Source organism: Pagrus pagrus (genome assembly GCF_965226575.1).
Source record: "Pagrus pagrus genome assembly, chromosome: 9".
In the NCBI taxonomy this organism is placed as follows: Eukaryota; Metazoa; Chordata; class Actinopteri; order Spariformes; family Sparidae; genus Pagrus; species Pagrus pagrus.
Genome location: NC_140193.1, coordinates 950,290 through 965,299, shown reverse-complemented (window position 1 = coordinate 965,299; position 15,010 = coordinate 950,290). Strand labels below are relative to the sequence as shown.

The 15,010-nt window shown below is 47.0% G+C and overlaps 1 long non-coding RNA gene across 1 annotated transcript; it reads left to right on the top strand.

Moving 5' to 3' along the window:
* The first annotated feature begins 12,232 nt into the window (after positions 1-12,232).
* Positions 12,233-14,705, top strand: LOC311262629. The gene is made up of 2 exons (XR_014623282.1): positions 12,233-12,265; positions 14,355-14,705. It is a non-coding gene; the product is annotated as an uncharacterized lncRNA (long non-coding RNA).
* Positions 14,706-15,010: the final 305 nt, after the last annotated feature.

Genomic DNA, 15,010 nt, shown 5'->3' with positions numbered 1-15,010 from the left:
CTCCCTCTCCTCCTCCTCCTCTCCTCCCCCCTCTCCCTCTCCTCCTCTCCTCCTCTCCTCTCCTCTCCCTCCTCCTCTTCCTCACCCTCTTCCTCACCCTCCTCCTCTCCTCCTCCTCCTCCTCCTCCTCCTCAGCGTTGTGTTTCTCATCATTAATTGGATTCTTCGCTCTGACAAACATTCTTCAGAACAGACTCCAGAACCAGCGAGTCCGCAGCAGAACCACCGGATGATGAAACGGCGCCTGAGGCTACAAATAATGAGTCCGCTCCAGCGAGGAGCCGTGAACCTGCAGCGCGTCTCTGAAAACACGTCTTTGTCTCCGAGTCATCGCTGCAGAACCCGAGTCGGACCTGCAGACGCTCGTCTGTGGCAGGTCGGGGGTGAATTCTGTTCTGGTGTCGAGGTTCATTCTGGTCTCTTGAAGAGGGTCAACATGTTTGTGACGTTTGATCAGAACCAGTGTTTGTGTTGTCGACACCAACAATCAGGAACTAAACAGCCAGCAGCTCCTCGTGACCCAGAACCTTTGATTAAATCTGTTATCTCCCGTGAAAATGTAAAAGAGACGACCATCAACTCATTTATGTGAAGAACTGAACCGAGCCGCAGATCCACCTGACACGGATCACTGAAGAAACCGGATCCAACACTGACCAAACTATAATTAGACCAGTTTAAAGTCGCCCCAGTTCGAATGGACTTTAGACACTCACTCCAAAACACACACACTGGGTTAATTAGACCCGGTCCAAACAGAGCTGAGGACAATTAGACCAGTTCTGAAACGGTCCAGAGGACGTGGAAGTCAAGGTTCAGTCCAGTGTTTCTGAGGACGCTCAATCTGTTTTTTAAGTTTAAGGAAATGTGAGCTAAAGGTCTTTACAGGTCCAGAGTACAGAACCTGATCCCAAAACAGATCCGTGCAAAACCAACCCAACATACATGATTCAGATCAATCAAGAAAACTGATCCAAAAGTCTGACTCAGTTCAAATGGAACCAAGACTTGGACTCAATCTATGATGGACCTGAAGACAGTCGGACTCAACCAACCAGACTCGAGGATAAATACATCTCATGTAGAAGGTTCCTGAGAATGTTAGGTCCAGTAAAATGTTGACTGGCTTGATCAAAAAAGGGAACCCAAGGATCATCAGAACCAAGTCCGGTTAGATTAGAGGATTGTAGATCTGATCTATAAGAGACCAGCGGACAGTAAGACCAGGTCCAAGTAGACCAGAGGATGATTGGACCCATAGGACAACTGGACGTCACCGGACATTATGAGAACGACTTGGACCTGGACTGACCTGGGTGGGGGTCTTACAGAGAACAAAGGTGACCCAATAGGAGAGTCATACCCAGTCCAAAAGAGACAAAAGGACCTGATCCAAGACTCCAGAGAGGTCCAAGAAAGATGTTCTGAAGGTGACTGAAGTATTTGGAGGAGGTCCAGATGTTCTGAAGGTGACTGCTTGGTAGATCTGCTCTGGGACAGTGTGTGTTCTCGGGCTCTGCGTCCTGTGTGAAGCGTTCTGATCCGGCAGGATGTAATCGTCCAAAGCCGCTGACCTGAGCACTTTAATGAAATCCGTCTTAAGCTAACGGTGGCTGATTACTTCCTGGTGATTACGGCGGAGAACCAGAGGAGCCGCGGCCCAAAACGTTCATCCGACCCGGCATGAAAACATGTTGGCAGAAGAATAACTCACGTATGAAAAGTTCTCCTGGTGTCTTCGTCTTCGTCTTCGTCTTCGTCTCCTCAGTGAGACTTCTGTCAGCAGCTGCTGTAACTTCAGAAACACTGACGGACATTTACCATCTTACTGAGACCAGAATCAAGGGTTCTGTTGGTCGCTGAGGGGAGACCAGTCTCCTGAACCACTTCCTGTGTGTGGGACACCTGCAGCACCTCCAGACTGCATGTGGTCTGAAGTCTGCTGCTGTTTGTGATTGGCTGAGAGTTTGATCACAGGTGAGAACAGAAGAAATTCATTTAAAGGTGTTTGAGCAGGAACATAACACTGACTGAACTCCTCCTCCTCTTCCTCCTCTTCCTCCTCCTCCTCTTCCTCTTCCTCCTCCTCCTCCTCCTCCTCTTCCTCCTCTTCCTCCTCCTCTTCCTCTTCCTCCTCTTCCTCCTCCTCTTCCTCCTCCTCCTCCTCCTCCTCTTCCTCCTCTTCCTCCTCCTCTTCCTCTTCCTCCTCCTCTTCCTCCTCCTCTTCCTCCTCTTCGTCACCTTTTCCCAGCAGCTGGCGTGAAATCCTCCTCAGACTGACAGGAAGTTAATCTGCTGGCTGATCTTCAGAGAAGGTATTTTGTGCTTCAAAGCTGCTTGAACACTGAACCGACTTTCATGTGATTCCTGAGAGAAACAGCGGCAGGATGCAGAGTTACTCCTGTTACTGGAGCTAACTCGTGTTTTTGTGTACTTTTACTGCAGTATTTGTTTATACCTGCCGACCGTGTACTCGTCTTAAACTGAGCTCATTAAATGAAAGTCTCAGGACGTTATGCTGAAGCGGGTTTCTTCTTCTCTGGACCTTCATCAGTTCTGACCAGCGCTGTTTACTCAGATTACAGTTTAACTGACCAACCCTTTACTTTTTATCTGAGTAAGTCATTTTACTTTTACTCGACTACAGTGTTCCAGTATCAGAGAGGCGTCCAGTTCTGGTTAAATATTCGGGACTCGGTATCGGATCAGATACGACGTCACTTCTCAACAGTGTCCTGTCCCGGCCCGGTCTCCAGGGTGTCATGTCAGCAGCTAACGTTTCTGCAAACCACAGATCCGTCCGAGGTCGACGTGATGTGATTACGTTGACGGTCGCAGGTCTCACAGGAGTTGGCCTCCAAACATCTGGACGATTAAAGATCCCAGGAGACGTGTCCAGCTGTGTTTGTGGCGTCGATGCTGATCACAACGACCGACCCACGATGTGTTCTGACTCTAACCGGATATAAACACAGAGAAACATTTATCTGACACTTGAGTCGTCTGCACACCTGAAGGCAACACGTAGCCAAGATTCAGTGTACAGCTGTTCAAACATCATACAGGTTACAGGTTCTAACCCACTGGTGCTGGATCAGTACAGCTGGTCCACAAAGTATCTTTCATCACAAAAATAAAATACAACTAATAAGATAACGAGCTGGAGTCCAGAGGAAGACGATCACAAACACTCCTTCAGATTAAAGTTCCTCTGAGGGCGACGTGATGAAACTCCGCTTCATCAACTTTCTCTGTTTTTCTGTGAATCTGTGTGAAGCGGCGAGTCTTCAGTTTGACACGTTCACACATATTTTGTTGCAAATTGGAAATAATTAACTTGGCAGAAGCAGAACGCTCCGGCGCTGCATTGTTCCTTTATGAAGACGAGTAATTAATGTTTAATTTAAGAGGCGAATGCAGACGTATGAAAGGCACAAATGGCAGCGAGCTCTCTGTAGCTGCTGTTTAAATATTAATGACTTCAGTCAAAATAAGACACTCGACTTCGTCTTTATGAAGAGAAAAGTCATTTATTTCTTATTCTTTTTCATTTTCTAAATGAGAAGCAGCTCAGTGTGGCTCCAGCACATCAGCTCTCCTCGTTCTGCTCTTCAGTCAGAACCAACCGCTTGTTCTTTAACCGGACTTCAGTCCGAGCTTTAATCCACAGAGAGGAGAGGCAGTCGTCTGCGTATGTTTGTTCTTCTGCGATATCCACGTTATTATTTCATCAGTACAGACGAGTTGTTTCTGTTCTGAGCTGTGAATCATTCAAATAAATCACGTGACACGAGTCAGTCCAGCTCAGACGTCACGTTAGCATCCTGCAGCGTGACGCAGCCGTGTTGTCGGCCTGTCACTCGTGTGTAGTCAGTGTGTAAGTGTGAGAGGTTGTTGCAGTTTTCCTGTGTTCTCAGCATGTTTTGTGTGTGACTGTATGTCGGCATGTGTTGTCGTGTCTTCTTGATATGTGCTGTGTCGTCACATGTTCCCAACACGGTGGCAGGTCTGTAGTGTGCCGTCAGCGAGGCGTCGCACGTCGCCATGTTTCTTCCCGTGTTGTCTCGTCTTGTTGGAGTGTAGTCACGTGTCGATGGCGTGCTGTCAGGGTGTTGTCGGTTTATTCTGGACGTGTCGTTGTGTGTTGTCTCCTGTTGATGTCGTTAACGTGTTGTCGGTATACAGTTGGTGTGTTGTCACGTGTTTTTGCCGTGTCGTTGGCGTGTTGTGTGTGCGTGTGGTTGGCTTGTCGTTGGCGTGTTGTGTGTTGTGTGTTGTAGGCTTCTTGTCGGCATGGTGTCATCATATGTTGTGTGTCATTGGCGTGTTGGAGTGTCGTCACGTGTTGCTGCCGTGCGGCTGGCGTGTTGAACTGTACCTTCGTCCCTGATGAGATCGGATCATGTGACCTGCGGCTGAGATGTGGCCGCGGCAGCAGAGAGCTTATCTGCCGGTTTCATTAAGTGAGAGTATAAAGGAGCAGAGTGGGACGTCGTCTCCTCCTCTAATCTTTAATACATCTTTGATAAAGAAGCTCAGTTATTACGGTCGAGAGTCGACTCGTGTTTGTGTGACAGCAGCAGTTTAATCACTCAGCTGCTGCTTTCTTTAAGATTTAAGAGGATTTAAAGATGAAGTGAACATCGCTGATGTTAAACTCTCTGTGCTTCATGTTTTATTGGTTTATTGTTCAGATGATCTGAGGTCACAGCTCCGGCTGCTCGCTCATAATCAGCTATCACTTCATAAAGCTCATCTCTGCCTCGAGCGCTCGTGAAGACGACCGTTAGGTTTTATATGTAAAGTTCAAATCTACCTGACACGCTGATGTTAGCAGCTGACTCTCTTCTGTCATCAAACGTTCTTTATAGAAAACAGTTCATTTATCTTTTATCAGCTCGCATGTCGTCCTACAGTGAACATCCAGAGCTGATGTCTGCTCTCTCAGTGTGGAGTTACAGCCTGACCTGAACACCACACGAGGCGTTCAGGGTCACATGTTGAAGAGATGTGCTGTGATGTCTCCTCTTGATGTTTTTGGGCGCTGCCTGTGTTTCTGTGATAAAGGCCAAAAACTGTTGATTTCAATTATTCATCGGGCGCGACACGAGAACATGCTAATTAGCTTCATGTCAGCGTGTGTCAGGCACCAATTATGTTAATCCCAGTGAGCGCTTCAAGTCCATCCTGTCAGCCGGCGCTCAGGGAGACAAACACATCACATTAACATCCTCATTACAGGACGAGAGGAGGGACCGGCAGCTACTGACTGTTAGCTGCTGACTGTTAGCTGACTGTTAGCTGCTGACTGTTAGCTGCTGACTGTTAGCTGACTGTTAGCTACTGACTGTTAGCTACTGACTGTTTGCTGCTGACTGTCAGCTGCTGACTGTTAGCTGCTGACTGTTAGCTACTGACTGTTAGCTGCTGACTGTTAGCTACTGACTGTTAGCTGCTGACTGTTAGCTACTGACTGTTAGCTGCTGACTGTTAGCTACTGACTGTTAGCTACTGACTGTTAGCTGCTGACTGTTAGCTACTGACTGTTAGCTACTGACTGTTAGCTGCTGACTGTTAGCTACTGACTGTTAGCTGCTGACTGTTAGCTACTGACTGTTAGCTACTGACTGTTTGCTGCTGACTGTTAGCTACTGACTGTCAGCTGCTGACTGTTAGCTGCTGACTGTTAGCTGACTGTTAGCTGCTGACTGTTAGCTACTGACTGTTAGCTACTGACTGTTAGCTGCTGACTGTTAGCTACTGACTGTTAGCTGCTGACTGTTAGCTGCTGACTGTTAGCTGCTGACTGTTAGCTGCTGACTCTTAAGCCCTATTCGCACGGGACTAGTATTACCTGGGGACCTCGAAACTCTTCTTCTGGTGTTTCTGTTTGTACTGTCGTATTTATGTGCCGCCATCTTGGCTCCTTCTCTGAGCAGCGAGGACGAGTTTCAATTAAAAACATTTATTGTGATTTTCCATCCATCTAATCATCTCTCGAGATTTTGCTCCTCTGATGGATTTGAGCTTGCTCTTTCTGTGAATGGGTCTCCCTGCTGTGTACCTAGATGAGCCTCCTGAATTTGCAGCCAAAATGCTGTCACAACTTTCATTTATAATTGCCAACGCAGCCTCCATAATTCTCGACCGGGGAAAAAAACAAAAAACGACCCCAAATCACAGAGATGCCGATTCGCACGGGACTAATATTATCACATGACCTCTGTGTTTGGCGAAATATGGTAGGTCATTTGCGGTGGAATTTTTACTTTACAAATTACGGACATGGCAGATTCACACGGGATTAAGATCACAGACGACCTCCGCAATTATTACAAATTACTAGAGGTCCCCAGGTAATACTAGTCCCGTGCGAATAGGGCTTTAGCTGACTGTTAGCTGCTGACTGTTAGCTGCTGACTGTGTCGCTCTCCACCTCTCTTAAAGCTTCACTAAAGGGGCGTGGCCACACTCTGATTGGCTGCAGCTGCTCTGGGTCATTAATGAGGAGTCAGTCTGCTCACCTGAACAACAGGTGATGTGAATCTCCTGCAGTCAGTCCACAAACACAGAAAAGTTCTACATGAATAAAACATCCTGTTAGTTTTTAATCAGGATGTTTGTTCACATGACAATAATGTGTAAATATTCTCATATTATTGTGATTATCAAGGTTTAATCTTCTAATGTATCATTTTAGATATTTAATGTGAAAATTAAATTTAAATTGAATGATTTGGGGTTCAGTCATCTCTGTTCGAAAGGTTTGACGTGTCGACGAAGCCTTTTTGATTTCATCATATCATATTCATACTGTATTTATATACACGTTAATGATATATGTTATTAAAATGACAGAAAACTTCCTCCTCTTTGCACTGAAGTTAGTGTTGATACGCAGGTTTGTTAACAATGGACCAGTTTGCTTTTGTTGTTGTTGTTTTTTTGTCCCATCACTGGAAAAAACAAGGAACACTAGAGAGTAGATCATATACCTCAGCAGACGTCTTCATCAATAATATAATATATGAAAACTAATAAACCATGGCAACTAATCTAATTATTCAGGAGATTTGATCATATGTGTTTTTGAAGAAGTCCTGTGGTAACAGAGTACTTCTCCAGTGAAGTAGAAGTACTGTGGTAACAGAGTACTTCTCCAGTGAAGTAGAAGTCCTGTGGTAACAGAGTATTTCTCCAGTGAAGTAAAAGTCCTGTGGTTGTGTCAGGTGACGGTTGGACTGAACCCAGTTAAACTCGGCTCTTCGTCTCGTCTGAAACTCAAACAACAGATAAATGAACCGGTGTTTCTCAGCGGCCAATCAGAGCAGCCGAGCGCCGCGGCCTCTCTCACAGGGGGAACTAATTTATTGAGCTCACGGTTGGAGGAAAATACACCATTAAAGGGCATATTTAAGCACATTTGCAATCCTTAGAAGAAGGTAACGCTATTTGAATTTGCCCCGGCTTGAAGGAGAGTCTTTAATGTTGTGTCCACGGGACAAACGCACATCAAAGGCAGAGGACGTCCTGACGCTGTAAATGAAATACTTGTGGATTAAAGGGGGGGGGGGGGGGGGCAGGTGGCCCCCAGACTGTCCTCTCTGGCAGAGCTGCTGGGCACACCGCCTCACTGAGCTGCACCGCCACCACCGCCTCGCCCTGCCATCCTCCTCCCAATGCAAATTACATCCAGGCGACGGGGGCTGCTTTGAATTCCTGCAGGAGGGGTGATCCCCTCCCCCTCTCTTATCAGCCCAGCGCTGGGGGGGAGAGAGAGAGGGGGAGGGGGGGAGAGAGAGGGAGAGAGAGGGGGAGGGAGAGAGGGAGAGAGAGAGAGAAAGAGAGGGGGGGAGGGGGGGAGAGGGAGAGGGAGAGAGAGAGGGGGGGAGGGGGGGAGAGAGAGGGAGAGGGAGAGAGAGAGGGAGAGAGAGGGGGAGGGAGTATTTGTATACAAAGGTACCTCTCTCCCAGTCATTTATGTATCCCCCCCCTTTGATGTGGAGCTGCAAGAGGACGATCAGTCCGAGAGCTGCTGACCTCAGATCTGTTCTCACACCAGCTGTTAGCATCATGCTAACGTGAGTGTTAGCTCAGGTTAGCATCACGACATTAAGACAGATTTCTGTTTCTCAACATCGTATCAAACTGTGCGATTGTTGCAGTGAAGCTACATTTTACATCTCTGTGAGGAGCTCATGGAGCGTTCAGGGACCTGACGCCACAATTATTATTCAGATTCACAACAATTTAAACTCAACCGTGAAATTAAAAAACACAATGCTATAAAAACATTAAAACGCAGGTTGACCTTTATTTTGAAGGAGACTCATCACAGGAAATGCAACATCTTCACAACACTGACGTTCATTAAAATGTGTCTACAGAGTGAAACTGGTCGGTTTGGACCAGTTTAGTTTATTCTGTTAGAGGAAGAGCTGCAGGCGACGGGCGGCTCACCTCCACCTGCACCTCCTCCTCCACCTCCACCTCCTGCTCCACCTACACCGCCTCCTCCACCTGCACCTCCTCCTCCACCTGCACCTGCACCTCCACCTCCTCCTTCACCTCCACCTGCACCTCCACCTCCTCCTTCACCTCCACCTCCACCTCCACCTCCACCTGCACCTCCTCCTTCACCTTCACCTCCTCCTCCACCTGCACCTCCTCCTTCACCTCCACCTCCTCCTCCACCTGCACCTCCTCCTTCACCTCCACCTGCACCTCCACCTCCTCCTTCACCTCCTCCTTCACCTCCACCTGCACCTCCTCCTTTACCTGCACCTCCTCCTCCACCTCCACCTCCTCCTTCACCTCTACCTGCACCTGCACCTCCACCTCCTCCTTCACCTCCTCCTTCACCTCCACCTGCACCTCCTCCTTCACCTGCACCTCCTCCTTCACCTCCACCTGCACCTCCTCCTTTACCTGCACCTCCTCCTCCACCTCCACCTCCTCCTTCACCTCTACCTGCACCTGCACCTCCACCTCCTCCTTCACCTCCACCTCCACCTCCTCCTTCACCTCCACCTCCTCCTTCACCTGCACCTCCTCCTTCACCTCCACCTGCACCTCCTCCTTTACCTGCACCTCCTCCTCCACCTCCACCTCCTCCTTCACCTCCACCTGCACCTCCACCTCCTCCTTCACCTCCACCTCCTCCACCTTCACCTCCTCCTGCACCTCCTCCTTCACCTCCACATCCTTCACCTTCTCCTCCTCCTTCACCTCCTCCTTCACCTCCACCTCCACCTGCACCTCCACCTCCTCCTTCACCTCCACCTCCTTCAGCTTCACCTCCTCCTGCACCTCCACCCTCTCACAGTGACACCTCCTCCTTCACCTCCACCTCCTCCACCTTCACCTCCTCCTGCACCTCCTCCTTCACCTCCTCCTTCACCTCCACATCCTTCACCTTCTCCTCCTCCTTCACCTCATCCTTCACCTACACCTGCACCTCCACCTCCTCCTTCACCTCCACCTCCTTCACCTTCACCTCCTCCTGCACCTCCACCCTCTCACAGTGACACCTCCTCCACCCTCATTAAGGTCACCAGGTTTCCTGTGATGAGTTCAGGTCTGACATTTTGCCTCAGGTGTGTTTTCTGCTCTGGCAGCAGGTGTGTCGCCGCTGCACGAAGTCGTCGGACGGTTAATCTTTTTAAAAAGTAAAGATGGCGGTGGGAGAGTGATGTTGTTTACAGTCCCGGAGCCGACAGCCAATGAGTGCTTCCCTGGTTGCCGGAGGCGGAGCCTGTGACTGACCTGAGTTCACCTTCAGATCTTCAGGTTAACGCGTCGTCTCTTTCTTCCAGCTCGCTCTTTATTTTTCTGATATTAACGAATCAGCAGCTGAACCTTTGATCCGTGTCGAGTCTGTAAGCCTCCTGATGTAACGAGCGGTTCTGGTTCCTGTTCAGCTCGGTGCTGCGTTCACTGACACCCTCTTACATGAGAACTGATGATGATTTGTGTGGGAACATTTCAGTGTGTTTGTTCCACTCTGCTGTGGTTCTGGTTCAGGTCCAGATCTGATTCACTTCAGTCTGTTGACAGAGTCTCTCATGAGTCGGTGTGAAGGGTCACGCTGGTGGTTTTGGCTCGGAGTTTATCTCTCAGTGTAATTGTGTTGATACGTGATGATTATCGTTGTGTTTATTGACCCGTGATGGAAACAAAGTGCAGACATGGAGACGTGTTTCCCACGCCGTCACGTTAACTGTTAATGATCCACAATGATTTATTTCTCTGAACCAGGACCGGGTCATGTTCTCGGCTGAGGGACGAGACTCTAGACTTCAGGATCTTTACGTTCGTCCTCAGCTGGATGTTTGTATCTGATGAGTTTCTCTCTGGTCTCAGGTCTATTAATCCAGATTGATCTGAGCCAGTTCATCTGAAACACCCTGCGCTCCAGGCGGCCCGGGGGTCCAGGCCCTGCTGCCTCCACCAGGTAAACATTAGCATAATAATTAGCCTCAGTTAATTCAGCCAATTAAAGCTGTGTTGTTGTTTCATGTCGGCCTCAGAGGAGCGGCTGATCCTGGACCAGAGCCAGGAGGAGGTCCAGGAGGATCTGGATCCTCCAGCCTGAACTCGTCCTCCGTCAGTTTTATGGAAATATCAGCGTGAACGGAGGAAAGAGTCGTTCTGCTGGATGATCACATAATAATAAAATGTTTGCAAAGTAAGAGAAGAGCAAGTGAAGACGAACACACTGCGATTAACATAACACCACCTGATGTTAGAGGTGATGTATATCTACATTATATCATCTTACGTTTTATTGATATCAATATTTAATGTGTAATTATCACACTTATCGTCAATATATCTCCGCAGACAGACTGAGGATCATGTTGAATTTATTAACTCTGATAAATCATCGTTCTTGTTTTAGATCCGGTCGCTGCAAACAGCTTTTTTAACCAATTAATAATAAAGTATGTGAAGGTTAATAATGACACGACTGGTTCGTTAGTCAAACTCAATAATTGTGTTTGTAAATCTAACAATAAACATGTTTATTATGATGTTACTAACATTTATATGATCTTATTAATGTTGATAAGAATCCTATAAGGACGTATTGATAACATCAGCCTCTCTGAGAACCACTTTTCTGCCGGACAGTAAAACACAGCAGCTGTTTTCTATTCAGCTTATTGTTTTGTGTCATCTGCTGCTGACGTTAGCATTGAAAATTGTTTCTATTTTTTCTTTTCTACTTTATCGACGGTGATATGTTGTTTCTTTCTGGTGACAAATGTACTTATTGTAAGTCGCTGTAGACAAAAGTGTCTGCTAAATGCCCTGAATGTAATGTAAATGTAATGTAATGTAATTTAAATGTAATGTAACGTAATGTAATGTAAATGTAATGTAGTGTAAATGTAATGTAAATGTAACGTAATGTAAATGTAATGTAATGTAATGTAAATGTAACGTAATGTAAATGTAAATGTCAAACTGAAAAGTAATTTAAGATACGTTCTGTCTTTTCTATTCAAAATTCTGTTGTATTTTGATGATATTATGTTTTTATTGAACTTATTTAACCTTCGTGGAGCTCCAGTCGTTCTTAAAGGTGTTGGTCAGAAAAGTAGACGTCTGAGTCAGGATGCAGCAGGACGGCGTCCGACCCGTGCTACAGCCACAAACATCATTATGTGACGAGATGTGAATGAGACTGCTTCAATATAAAACACAAGATAAATTAAAGTGTGACATCGTTGGAACAATCGTCTGAACCTGAAGCTCTCTGATCACCGGGAGACGTGAGCAGCTGCAGACTGCCTCGGTGTTTAGCTGCGTCCTCCTCCTGTTTGGCAGCTAACTGCTCCCAGGTGGAGACTTTAATGTGATGCTAAATGTTTACACTCAGGAGATGTGGGTCAGTCCCCCTGCAGGTGATTACACACAGTTCATCACATCACAGCTGAGATAATTAGCAGAGGAGGAGCTCGTCTCTGCAGGAGGATAATTAGACCTGCTGCAGTTACATCAGACACCAGAGAGCCGGCTGACGAGGTTAATGGAGCCCCGACGAGACGTTCACTGGAGACGCTGAGCTGTAGGAAACTTCAGTACTGAGGACGGCTGAGGGCAGAGGCTGGTGTCAAACATGAGCCCTCATATCTCTGAACAACGTCTGTACACTGACTGTCCTCTGTCTGTCCTCTGACCGTCCTCTGACTGTCCTCTGTCTGTCCTCTGACCGTCCTCTGACTGTCCCCTGTCCTCTATACTTCAGCAGATGTTTCAGGTATCTGTACTTTACTCAAGTATTTCTTTGACTTCTCCCACAGAGAAATGAACAGTCAGAGTCCGCTGGACAGACTCACCATGGCTGTGTCTCAATTCAGGGGCTGCATCCTTCGGAGGACGCGTCCACCGTTGTTAAATGGGACGGTCTAGCCTTCGGAGTATTTCCTGGTTGGGTCACCAGATGTTCCTGCCCTTACTCTTACATCACGATTGTGAATGAAGAGAACAGAAAGAGGGAAGAGAAGGCTGCATTTGAAGGAGCCTTTGAACTGGGACGGCCTTCGCGCAGCGTTGTGACGTAATTGGCCTTCAAATGCGCCCTGCGTGGATGCAGCCCCTGAATTGAGACACAGCCACTGCCTCCATGTCTCCAGCCTTCACTAAAGGGGCGTGGCCACACTCTGATTGGCTGCAGCTGCTCTGAATCATTAATGAGTCAGTCTGCTCACCTGAACAACAGGTGCTGTGAATCTACTGCAGTCAGTCCACAAACACTGACTTCATACAATATAAATCTGGTCTGAGATCAGTTCTGTCACTGAGGAGACGGTGTTGAACAAAGTACTCAAGGTAACTAAAGTTACACTTGAGTAAAAGTACCGTGTTAAATATTACAAACTGGTCCATGTACATGTATGTATAAACTGTGAGTCAGCTGATCAACACAATCACTGTTTATCTGACTGACTGCTGCAGCGTGTAATCTGTAACTGAAGTAATCGAGTAAACATTTCAGACTAAAAGTAGGGTTAGCCTTGCCTCTGAAATGTAATGGAGTAGCATAAAATGGAAATACTCAAGTAAAGTACAAGTACCTCATATTGTACTTTAGAGCAGAGTAGATGTACTTCATTCATCACTGCGTTCTACCCATCAGAGTAATTATACAGTTTATAATCCAGCAGGTTTTATTCTGAAATACTTTTACTTTTCGTGCTTCAAGTGTATTTTGAAACTAATAACTTTGTACTAAAATGTGTATTTCTATTGTGGTATTAGTACTTTTACTGAAGTGAAGTATCTGAGTACTTCTCAACAACTAAACTAATGTTTCCACGAGACGAAGCGGGTCGATATTTATTTATCTCTTATCTTCCTGTATTATATGTGATGTGTGTTTGTTGTGTCCAGCTTCAGTCCTCAGGTGGACTGTGTGTGTGTGTGTGTGTGTGTGTGTGTGTGTGTGTGTGTGTGTGTGTGTGTGTGTGTGTGTGTGTGTGTGTGTGTGTGTGTGTGTTGGATGGTGCAGAGCAGCAGCTGTGTTTGTAGAGTCTGATCCTGGCACTGAGCGCTCACATCTATTATTCATGTGTCCTCAGAATCAGAGGATCTGGATCCCCCGCCACCTGTCTCACTCTCTGTCTGTCTCTCTCTCTGTCTCTGTCTCTGTCTGTCTCTCTGTCTCTCTCTCTGTCTCTGTCTCTGTCTGTCTCTGTCTCTCTCTCTGTCTGTCCGTCTCTCTGTCTGTCTGTGTCTCTGTCTGTCTGTCTGTCTCTCTCTCTGTCTGTCCGTCTCTCTGTCTGTCTCTCTCTCTGTCTCTGTCTCTGTCTCTCTCTCTGTCTGTCTGTCTCTGTCTCTGTCTCTCTCTCTCTGTCTCTCTGTCTCTGTCTCTGTCTGTCTCTCTCTCTGTCTCTGTCTCTCTCTCTGTCTGTCTCTCTCTCTGTCTCTGTCTCTCTCTCTGTCTGTCTCTCTGTCTCTCTCTCTGTCTCTCTCTCTGTCTGTCTGTCTCTCTGTCTCTGTCTCTCTCTCTGTCTGTCTCTCTCTCTGTCTGTCTCTGTCTCTCTCTCTGTCTCTCTCTCTGTCTGTCTGTCTGTCTGTCTCTGTCTCTCTCTCTGTCTGTCTCTCTCTCTGTCTGTCTCTCTCTGTCTCTCTCTCTGTCTGTGTCTCTCTCTCTGTCTCTCTCTGTCTGTCTCTCTGTCTGAAGCCGTGAGATCACAAACTGATCTGTTATTAACCCTCGTACACGCTAACACTGTTAGCTAGCTAACACTGTTAGCTAACACTGTTAGCTAACAGTGTTAGCTCAGCAGCTACAGTGACGACTTCATCTTAGTAAAAGGTGTTCATAACGTCTTCTTCTTCTGCAGACTTGGATTCCAGCAGACGAGCTGGGGACATCTGATGGTGACCTGTAAAGTGTCCACTGAGGGACACTGATGTCCTCCTGAACCTTTGTGTTCTCTGAGTTCCTGTTTTGAACACAGACTCAGATGTTTTGGCCTTTAAAGTTTATAGAAATGTAAAAAAAACAACAACAACAACAAATAAGACGTGTGGACGTTTGTCTTTTGTCCTCACATCAGTTGCTGTGTTGTGTAAAACCTGTTCTTTATGTTGTGTCTGTTTCCCTCTGAGGATTCACCTCCACATCGTCTCACTGTTACTGTACGTACTGTTCCACCTGTGATAATATCTCAACAGTAAACATTTGAACTGTTCCTGCTGCCGTGTGCTTTTATTCACGAGAGTGTATTTGTCTCCATGTTGACATCATCAGGTTCTGGAGGTGTGCGGGTGGGTTCTGGTGTCACACCTTCAGATGATCCGTGTGGATCTGATGTTTGTCCGCTGTAAACGTGACGAGCGTTCTCTGCACATTCAGTGTTTCTCTGTTGATTCAATCATATTTAGCTCTCTGGGTAATTAGCCGTGTTTTCCCTGGTTGTTTGGTGTCCTCGGTAACCATGGCGACACAGTCATGTGAGCGTGTAAGTGGGCCACGAGGCGAGAGGAGAGACCGGGA